At 43.7% G+C, this 11196-nt stretch overlaps 1 long non-coding RNA gene across 1 annotated transcript; it reads left to right on the top strand.

Moving 5' to 3' along the window:
- Positions 1-1028: 1028 nt before the first annotated feature.
- LOC146767332 (uncharacterized) lies at positions 1029-7910 on the top strand. The gene is made up of 2 exons (XR_014956024.1): positions 1029-1537; positions 2894-7910. It is a non-coding gene; the product is annotated as an uncharacterized LOC146767332 (long non-coding RNA).
- Positions 7911-11196: the final 3286 nt, after the last annotated feature.

Below are 11196 nucleotides of genomic sequence, written 5' to 3'. Positions count from 1 at the left end.
GGAGATAGCTTTCATTGGTGAAATAATCCCAAGTGGGTAGCAGGTCAGTACAGGAGACATCAGAGATCTACAGATCTGTTGGTTAGTGCATCTGTGAGTGCAGAGGGGAGGCTGGGGCAGGCTCGGTTCTTCCCTCTTCTGTGGTTGTGCTGCATTGGGAGGGTGGGAGAAGCAGAAACTGCAGAGGAGTAGACAGCCATTGTTCTTTCAGTGTGATATACAATTCATTACTCTTTTTATTAATTTTTTGTTTTGCTTCAGAAACTAAGGTAACTGCCTTTTCAGCCAAGGGTACTAATGAGTGTTCCTTTCTTTAAACAGACTCTTATCAGTAACACAATAGGGAAGGGAAGGAGAGGGAAGATCCTTTTGTCCAGCTTGTTCAAAGCAGCCTTCAGAGATGTTAAGATTTTTGTTTAATTGCAGACATTACTTTTATTCTTTGGGCAGGAACAGCCAGGTTAAAGACAAGGGAAGGGGTGACATCTACCTTCCTCCTATTTCCATTTGTTCCAAAAACTATTCCTACACAGCAAGCAGATCTTACTGTAATTTTACTAGTGTGAAACTGGAGCTCCCTGGTCTTTGCATGCTTCCTGTACCAGACAGTTGACACAAGGGACTAATTGGCCTCCAGGAGTTGTTTTTAATTATTGTTTTTCACTGGGTGATGATCTCCTGCCGCAGCAGTTCTGGCAGCCAGGAATGTACCCTTCTTGCCACATTGGAAATTATTTGTCACCTCTGGTTTGTCCTGGCAATGAGAAATAACTGTGGGAGCCAAGCCTGAAGGAAGCCAGCCTGAGGTGGGTGGTCTGGGCAATCTTCCTTGACAGCTGGCCCTTTGGCGGCAGGGCGGAAAGGCCAGGGCACGCAGGAACATCTCTGCTCCAGAAGAGCAGCCCCGTCACAAAGGCTGACCCCGCCACAAAGCCTCTTCGAGCAAGTGGCTGAGGAAAGGGCACGGGTGGGCTGTGCCCTCGCCGGGGTCCCGCCGCCGGCCGCCGTTCCGCCCCCGCGGCCGCGCCGCGCGGCGCAGGAGCCGCGAGCGGCGGGCCGGGGCGGCTCGGGAGAGCTCCGTGCCTCGGGCGGCAGCTCCGCCCGCCGGGACCCTCCCTGCGCTGAGAGCTCCCCCAGCCGCTCACTTCTTGTGAGGCTGTCGTGGAAACGCAGATTCCCCTCCGAAAGGAGACTGCCGGCAGGCTGCGTGCCAGCCAGCCCGTGCTTCCCAAAGCGTTGGCGCACTCCTCACCTGCCGGGGCCGCAGGGCTCCTTACGGTGCTGTCGCTGGAGAGCCTGGCCAGGGCACCCTGCCAGCCCCCATTCCTCATCTCTTGTGGTACCTGGCAAAACTGAATGGTCTCTCCTGGCACCAAGCTGGGATGCAGGAGAAGGGATGGGAAAGCAAACGCAATGGACTTCCCAATTCTCTCTGTTCCTTTTTGCAGGACAATGACGTTTACCAGCAAACACCTCACCTTAACCTTCTGTGAGACACAGACAGAGCTGAGCAGCCCTCAGGGTACCTTGGCATAAGGTGATTGTTCTTTGACAGCTCTTTGTCATTTGGCCCATGCTGAGCCCATGGTGCATCTGTGGGATATACCTCAGGCTTTTCATGTTACACCAGTGAGGAAAAAAACAGATTCTGGGGCAAGAGGGCACAGACTGGTTCTAGTAGGCACAAACATCCTTGACTCCTTGTCCAGATGTGCCCCTGTGATCTGGCAGCTCTTCTAGTGGTTGGTGTTTGAGATCACGCTGAGTTTAGCAGCTCTGTGCGGCATACAGGGTTTATCTTCCAGGCTCATGTGTCCCGATAAGGCTGGGGGACCAACTTCATGGGACAAACATGCTCTCGCTTGTCCCCACGTGTCAAACCACAGCACCCAGTGGCTCGAGCAGCCAAGCATCACTGGGTGCAGAGCTGATGCTCTCAGGGAAGGAGGGGGCAGCTGTTGTGGGTCAGAACATCCTCTGAATACCTGAGAGCACCAGGTCTTATTCATCAGGTTCAGTGGCAGTTGAGCATGAGAGGGCAGGTGGGAGAGGTGGCAGTGGCAGTGCACGACCTTCCTGACCAGTCAGTGGCAGCTGGGGATGCTGCTGGACTGGGTAGAGCTGCTGGCTGCTTTGCTGGATTTGCTTCTGCCCCAGCTCTGCCCATCAGGCAGATCCTCCACTAAGAAGGGCTAACATGTTACCTATAATTAGAAGGTATATAATGTTCATCTTTAAACCCACATTTAAAGTCTCCTGATGTTGAGAAGATCAGGGGCTAGATTTGGGAGTAGCAGAGTTTCCCTAGGGAGCCAGCTCCTGGATGGGAGCCAGAAGTGGAAGCCTGGTACCCAAGGGTGCTGATATGCTGAGTTTCCTATTTCTCGCTCTTCTCCCTGGGTGCTGCAGGGCAGTATAGGGCTTCCTGTGGGTGACAGGACTCAAAACTTGCACAACTTTCCTCCATTTCCATGAGCTGCCTGCACAGAATGGCAGAAATGTCCCTGTAATTGCTGTTTCCTGGAGATTTATTATCCTAGGTTCAGCTTTGCAAGATAGAGTTGTTACCATCCTACAGTCTGCTTCCCCTCATAAATGTAACCTGGCTCCAAATAATTGCTTCCTCCAGGAAGCTTTAAAATAGTTGATTTGTTGGTGAAACTCTTCAGTATTTCTCTTATTGCCTGCCTGTGCTTTTTTCAACGGTTTTACAAATAACTGGGGATTTTATCTTTGTGGCGTCTCTGTGGGTGGGAAGGCCCACACTGCCCTTGTTGATGGAGAGGGGGAAAAAACAAAAGCACAGAAAACTGAAGTAACCTCCAGGTCAGAGGTTGTGTTGCAGGCAGGAGATAAATGCTTTTAATGACAGCTTCTCCATGTCTTTTTCCAGACCTCTGCTTTAGCTGTGAGCTCCAGTTCTGCATGTGGTGACCGAGGGATGGCCCCTTTATTCCAGCCAGGCTGTGGAAGGGAATGACTGAAATGGTAATTCAGAGATGTTGATTGTCCTCATGTGGAGCCTAATGCCAAGGGTAGCACCTGCTACTTAATCACTCTCTTGAATGGGTTTGAGATAAACCAGTCAGGGCCCTGCCCTTGGGTATCCAATGGAGGCCCTGCTGTTCCCAGCCTAAGAAAGGTCAGTGGGGACTCTGGCAGTCGTGCCAGGAAGTTTCTTCTTTGCTGCATTTTGGCAGCAAAATTAGGAATTTCAGAACAAAGCGGTAAAAATGCAATGGAGTGTGGGAGTTGTTTGGGTGCAGAGGCATGCGGTGCTGTTCCTTAGAGATGCTGGAATAAGGTTTTCTTGCTTACTATTGCAATAGGGAACAAAGTGTGTTGCTGTTTTGATTGGTTTATCAGTTTGGCTGGTCCTGGTCCCAGTGAGTTGAGAAGCAAGAATTAATGCCTTGTAGCTTCCTCATGCAATTAGCAAAGACAATTATGATAAATTCAGGGAGATTAAATGTTTTTCTTTCTTTGCTTCTCCCTCTGTTCTGCATTTGTATGAAGTCATCTTCACTTTAGACCTGGGATTACTTTTTGTAGTTTCTGAGGATGCCCATCACCATTGCATTTTGATCCTTCCCCCAGGAGCACAAACCCATCAGCAGCATTCTTACTGCTAACCTGAAGCCAAGGGAGTAAGGAAGGGATGTAAATGGGGCAAGAGAAAGCACTCTTACCAGTCTCTCTCCAGAGAGAGAGGCCCAAATGTGATCTCTCAGGGCACAGGGGAGATACTTTGCTGTCAGGATAATGACTGAGTTAATAAATTCTCCAAACGCTATGCCCTTCTGGGCAATTGATGCAGTTTACTTTGAAATTTTCAAAACCAAGAAGTATGATTTTTTTTTCTTTTTAAAGTCCAAAAGATATTTCTTATTTTATTGGCTTCCATAACCAAGAAAAGTTACTTGTAACTTTTATGTGTCTCCTTTTTAATCTGGTGAGGGAGCAGGAGAATATTACTGCTTGAGGGGGATTCCCGCCCTCCCCTGCTTTTCAAAGAAAGCTTGCCTTGTTTTAAGTGTTTTCCTTCTGCCTGTCTCCATAGAAAATATAAGGGATATGGGATCTGGTATTCATTATAAGCTCCCAACAGAGTTAGATCAATGAAACTTTAAATAAAGCAGCTGTGAGCTGGTATGTTATTTAGCTGTTGAAGTTAAAAATGTGCTTAACAAAAACAGAGCATAATAATTTGGTGAGGCTCTTTATTCCCTCTTTCAGGAGCTTATTGACATTGTCTTGTGGCTCTGCTTCACAGATCTCGCCTGAATTTTCATCTGTGTACCTGCCTATCTACTAGAACATGGAGCCTGGATCATGAAGCACCCAGCTATTACATAGCCATGGCTACTTTTACCTTTGAAATTAAGGATGTCAGTTTAAACATAAAACCACCCTTTTCTTCCTTGAATGTGAAAAGGATTTGGTAAAGCAAACAAACAAACAAAAAACCTTAAAATTGTCTTTTCTTTAAATAGGGAAAGATTTTTTTAAATGCTCTTCTTTATTTCCTTTTTCTTACTTTTTTTGTTCTAGCTTTGGGAAAAAAAAAAAAACAAACAACAAAAAAACCCCCAACAAAACAAAAAAACAACCCAACCCAAAATAGGATTGAAGCCCCAGTGCAGCTGTCAGGAACAGTTCAAGTTTCCCTGTGTATACAGTTTGGTCACCGTGTGTTATACTTTGTGTGCAGAGCCCATCAGTATTTTGCCTGAGTCACACATCTCCTCTTCCATGAAGCTGCCTGCCAGAGCCAGTGCTTTATGTCCATATTTCCATCTCAGTCAGACAGTGGAGCTAGGGTCATGGAGAGCATTTTTCACCAGACAGGGAGTTCATTTTCGTCCTCTCAGCAGCACAGCCCAGAGCAGCAAAGGATGATCAGGCCAGCCTTGTAACATGAATTTAGCCTAGGCTGAAGAAAAGGCCACTGAGCTTCAGGAGACACCCTCCCAGCAACAGATGAGGAGGGGTGGGAGGCACCTGTGGGAGCAGCAACATATTTAACCATCATGATATTTATCAATTTTATCATCCGTCTTGCAGCTGGGTCTAAGGCATGGAAAAAACAAAGCAAGGGTCACACAATCAGAGGCTGGAAAGGTCATAGTAATTATTCTAGTTCTGTGTTGTATTTGTCACATAGATCATGGGATAGTTTAAAGCTCAAGGGCCTGATGTTACCTGGTGGCACAGTCCCCAGTAGGGAATAAGCACTTCAGAGATAAATTCTGTAGTGTGGATATGGTGAGATGTGGATCTCATTGGTGCTCCTCTGAGAGCCCTGTCAAAGGAGTTGGTGAAAGAGAAGCAGAGACAACAGCAAGAATGAGAAGCTGGGAGCAGAAACCTCCAGAAACAGGCCTGTCACTGAATTGATTGTAGCATCAAATGACATCTATAGACAGATCATGTATACATGTATCTTTAGGCAATATGAAAAGAAACACCTCAGTATTGGTATGAGAACATTCAAAGAGTAATATTACTTAAATATACACACACCTTTTCAAAGTAAGTAAAGTGACATATAAATACAATGCAAGTTATGCATAATTCTTGGCTGGTTAAACAGGTACTGAAAACACAGTTTGCTTTCCAGCAGCGTCCATCAGAATGCTAAAGGGAGCATTATGTCATATATATGTGTATGTATATATATATATATATATTTGTTTTTTTTTCCCTTTCAGGAAAGGGAATGAAATCTTGTGATTTCAATGAGGATCAGTTGGGCAAGCTTTGGTCCCTTTCCTTGCACGTCAGGTCATCCCATTCTCTTTTATTGTTTTTGTTAATTTCAGATTTTACTCTTTTTGGTTTTTTGTTTTTTTTTTTTTAGCATTTCATTTCTTCCGTTTCTTCTCCTGTCTCTTTATTTACCTTTCTAGCCTGCTTTTGGGATTTCAATGGCAATAATTTGAGCAACTTTTGGTCCTTTTCACTGCACCTCTTTTCATCTCGGTACATTTGGTTGTAGTCATGCCATTTGCAAATTTTCTTGATTTTTTCAATTGCACTTGATTTGATCATATCTTCTTTCCAGAGCATTTGTTACATTTGGTTCTCTGATTTCAAGATATCATTCCTTTTTCTGAAAGGTAGACTATATATTTTTGTGTAAGCTTTTTTCTTTCTTGTTTTTGTTTTAATATATGCAATGTGACCTCTATTTTAAACAGTCTCTTGTAATTACAGGCTATTGACATTTATCCTGGACTGGGCAAGTATGTGGTAGAATGTTTTAATGTTGTTTTTTTCTCAATTTAACTGTGTCCTAAGAATAAGAAATAATCACACCATTGATCGGGTTCGTACTATCCTCCCCAGCCTTGAACTTCATGTGAAAATAGGGTGAGATGAACAGAAGGAACTTATAGCATTGATAACACTCCAGCCTTCCACAAAGATTTTACTTCTATTCATCAAATATAGCAGAAAACAATATATAGTCCTCTTTATGAATGGTGTGGCCTTCTGTGGTGAGGAAACTGAAGTTAAACTTGTCTTACTGTCATTCTGTCATTCACTTCATAACTTGGCCTCTAAATATCACACCCTCTTTTCTTATCTTCAGAATATTTGAAACTCTTCCCAGCCTGATTCAGCTGCATGTTTTAACACTGCATGTTCTCTTTAACAAATTATTAATGCAGGTGTTTAATGATTCTGTGCTAAGAAGAGACCCCTGATTCCCCAAAGGAATTGTCTCTAGGCTTGTCAAGGAACTATTTTGAGTGCAAACTCTGATAAAGTTGTACTTCTAGCTTACAATGAATTTTACTTTGGCATTTTCCTAGTTGCTTAAAAAATTTACTATAAGATTTATTATTGTCAGGTTTAATATATCTCTGTTTTCCCCCCTTGCCTGATAACTTAGTTATTGTAGTAAGGAGTATTGTATTAATTTGAAATATCTTGATCTTGACTGCCTGCCCTGTTAGCAGAAGCAGCTGACCAGTTTACTGGATGAAAGTGTGTAAAAATTGATTATTTAATATTTTTTTCCCATTGCCTTTCTGATCTTTGAAGTCTGCCAATCAAAAAATCACTGCACCACTGGGAAATTAGGCATTTGGTATGGTACTAGAGATTTCTCAGGAATGGTTCATTAGTTACTTCACAGAGTTTAAGGATTAAAAGTGCTGTTTTCTTGAGAAAAGCTGAATTTACTTCACCTTATTTTTCGCCTATTATGACCTATGTTCTTCATACTCTGTTTAAAGTAAATACTATATCTCAATTAAGCAAAAGGTGAAGATGACATGCTCAGTGTTTGCAATCTGCCCTCTGCTGAAAACAAAAACTGTTGTCAGTGTTAGTCCCTCGGTCTTTGTACATAAAGAAAGTGTTTTGTTAAAACAAAGACATAGTTTGATTTAAGCAACTCCACAGCTTGGAAATGTAATGGCAAACCATGGCAGTTGTTGCATTTGGGGGTAGTTCTAACATGAAGTTAAATCAGAAAAGGGCTTACATGGCTCTCAGAAAAGGGACAGACAAGGAAGGACACATGATCCTGCAGATGATCTCCTGTTACTTTCTGAAGGTTTATAAATAGCTTTGACCCCATAAGGTGTTTTTGCAGCAGTCTTCAGCTTGCTCTCACAGTGTTCTGAGATTTCCTCATGTGTTTGCATTCAGCATCTGAAAGTAAACACACTGAGCTGATGTAAACTTGTTCCAATAATTCACATATTAACCCAAGGAGAAAAACATCCTTTCAACTTTGTACCTGTAATCTTCATGCTGGATCAGGTTCCAGCTGCCCATCTGCAGCTGGCATAAATTTGCATAAAAGCTAACCTAAACCTTGTTGCATTTATAGATAATGTAAAAAATGTGATGGTGCATAAGGCCTTTGTCATTATTAAATTTCTACTGGGATATGATCCGATGTGATGGTGCACCGTTCTGTCGTCAGTCTGCCTTGACTGCTTCACACAGTGGCAAACTGCAGACACATAGGCAGTGCCTGCCCCATGTCCAGAAGAGGGGATGATCAGTTCCTGCCTCTGCTCCTTCCTGAGCCACAGCCATGGAACTAAAAGGTAAAGTCTACAACGTCACTGTTGAGCTACAGATCACCCTGTACTTAAATTACCTCCTTAAGGACTAGCTTAATACTGCTGCTGAGCTATAATTAATGGGATGTTAATTATTACATTTGGCTAGAAAAGATGAGTGTGAGGAACTGTTATCCAGGCTGTTCTGGCAGCAGCCAGCTGAAACAAGGCAGGTTAGGCTGGGAGGGTCTGTCTGGACTGTGGAAGAGGAGCCCTCAGTCAGGCTCTCTAACTCTACTGACTGCTCAGTGATACAGCCCCAGGGCTGCATGTTTCACCCTGAATTACAGTCTGCCAAAAAAAAGGATTCTACTTGCTAAACATACTTCTGGGTTGTGGGCAAGGGCTCTCAGCCTGACATTAAGATATAAGAAATATATATTTTTAGATCTGAGCAATTTGAAAAGCTTAGCTTTCCCAAAAAGTGGAAAAAATAGAAGAAAAAACTGTGAAAAACGAATTTCTGAATGTGTTATTTTATTATTTTTTGGTCAATTTCCATTTTCTTTCTCCAAATATTTTGAAGAAAAGCAATTGGTGCTCAATTATTAAATTCTCTATTCAGTGTTCACCACCTCCTTGAGCCTTTTGTAAAGCTGTTCTTGAACCCTCATTGCTGCTACTTTTAAGAGAGCTACACCTATGTAGCAGTAACAGAAATATGTTAGTTTAGTTAGTCATGAAGTTTTAAAAAAAAACAGAACAGAGAATGCATAGTAAAATTAAGAGTACAGGAAAGGAGAAAACAAAGAATGGTAGAGGAGATTAACACAGATAAACAAGAAGTCTTGTAGAACTGGGCAAGGTGCTGAGTCTCTGGCTGCATGGCTTATACAGCAGCTTCACTGTGGATCTGTGGGACAACAGGTTTTGTAGAGGGTCTTCAGCAGCACTAGGCAGTCTCTGACCCGAACTCTTTTTTCCTCTCTTGCTCCTATTTTTCCCTGTTTCCTCCTCCTCCCTGGTTTAAAATTGTCTGTAGGGTAAGGCCATATAAACTTCTTGTATTCAGAGCATCATCCTGCAGCAGGTTATGCCAGAGGTCTACTATCAGTTCCTGAAGAGCCACCTCTTTTTGCACATTTTGACTTGGACTTTGTTAGTTTCATTTGATTACTTTTTGCCTTTTTTTTTTTTTTTTAATTTGGAAGAGACAGCAAAGAGTTATTCCCTGTTTTCCACAAGCAGACATTAATGGTATCTGGCTGAGGCTTTGTTTTAACTTTCGTTTAATCTTCTGCTGCCTCATGACCTGCTCACTTCCACATAGAAACTGTATTGACTTAATTACCTTATTAATACACTACAAGGATTTTAGCCTGCTTGTTGTGGCTCTCAACAACCAGAACTGCAGGAATGTAGGAATGTGGACACTACTGGGCTAGCCAGCAGCAACAATATTAACAAGTCCTAGGAGGTCTTCAGACAACCTCAAGCTAAAGGGAGAAATAGTACTGCCTGTTTGCATAAAACTGGGAGAAACTGGGTAGGAAACACGTGTGCTTGCTCATGACCCTCACGTGAGAAATCCATGAGAGTAGAAGAGTCTGTGACGTTTTTGATGGTAACAGACTTAGGTAACACAGGAATGTTATAAAGAGTGATTGTTGTCTCCTGAATCTCCTCCTGACTTTTGATGCTTTTAATCCAGTGTTCTGATACAGGGAGATTACTGCTTGGCAGTTACAAGGACAAGGCTTTTTAAATTGCAGTTTTGCACTGCTAAAATGAGGAGCTCTTCCTTAAAGGGGCACTCCTGCCCCTTCCTCTCTTCTCTATTCAGTGCTAACCCTTGTTTTTATCCCACTACAAGCTGGTTTTCATGGAGTTAAAGCTTCAGAAGTCTGCTTGCTGCCTTTTCCAGTGCTACCCTTTGCTGGTTTAGTTTTGTGTACCAGCTCACTCTGAAGACAGGAGAGTCCTGGTGTTGACAGGAACAAAACTGCCTGTTCCCATGGCACCGTTTAAAGTGCTGTAACTCATAATGAAATTAGCACTCTTAAATGTTAGCTGGCACATCTGAATGTATCTTCCTCAGCAGGCAAAGGTTATGATCCACAGGGATAATCACCAGCATTGTCTTTCCTTGCTCAAAGTCCTCCCTGTACTGCAGATTTTCCCATCTGTGCATCATCCTGGCTTTTCTTGCAGACACTGCCTCTGCGCAGGACGGAAATGAGCATCTTTGGAACCTAAGGGAGAAGCAAGTGATGCTGACAGTGCCCTTGCCAAACCTTTAGCTACATGGTAGCCTTTCTCATCACTGCATGCAGCAGAAATAACTTTCCCATTTTTGGTAGTCTGCATGCTGTTGCAGTTTGAGGAGTATGGGGCAGTCATAAAAAGCTATGATGTCAGCACCATCACGTGCTGTATTGTTCCAGGGAAATAGATGTCGGTGACTAAGCATGAAAAAGAGAAATTCATCCCATAGAGGTCATAAATAACAGACCCTGGGTGTAACAAAGATGGTCCACAAAGGGAAGGGGTAGGTGCTGGGACTCAGGGCAGCATGGGACTTCAGGTGACAAGTCAGGAAAATGCTATTAAAAGGATCTTACTGTAATTATCAAAATGCATCAAAAGAGGCAGACTGGTGCAGCTGTACCTGCTGGCTTTTGTGTAAAGTCAACTGATCTAGCAGTGCACAAATCCGGTTAAGAGGGTCACAGAGCTGCAGCCTCTGTCTGTACTGGAAAACTAGTGGGTGTATCTTCAACTTCCAGATGTTTTCTTCATTTCAAATACCCCTTGGGATAATCTCTTGCCTTTACCACAACCACCTAGAAGCCAAGCTGTGATAAATTCTGCAGTGATGTAAAATGGAGACAAAGCTCAGCTCTCTCCCTTGTCGTTACACATTTGATTCCAAACGAGGATTTAAGCACGTATTTTCCTCCTCTCATTCTTTGTTCATCAGTAGCCAGAAAGGCCTGACCGAGCCCTTGCCCGCACACAAGAGCAGCAGGGACTTTAGCCTGTTGTGTACGGGGTGAGTGCAAGAGCTCCGAAGGCCGTTCGGCCCTAGCGCAGCCCTCCCCAGCTGTTTACCCGCGCCCCGCAGCCCGGCTCCGCGGCGGGCGCGGCCCCGGGCCCGCCCCGCGCTCCCATT

This window comes from Lonchura striata, chromosome 5, assembly GCF_050655825.1.
Source record: "Lonchura striata isolate lonStrDom1 chromosome 5, ASM5065582v1, whole genome shotgun sequence".
Classification (NCBI taxonomy): domain Eukaryota; kingdom Metazoa; phylum Chordata; class Aves; order Passeriformes; family Estrildidae; genus Lonchura; species Lonchura striata.
This window is presented reverse-complemented; position numbering and strand designations above follow the sequence as displayed.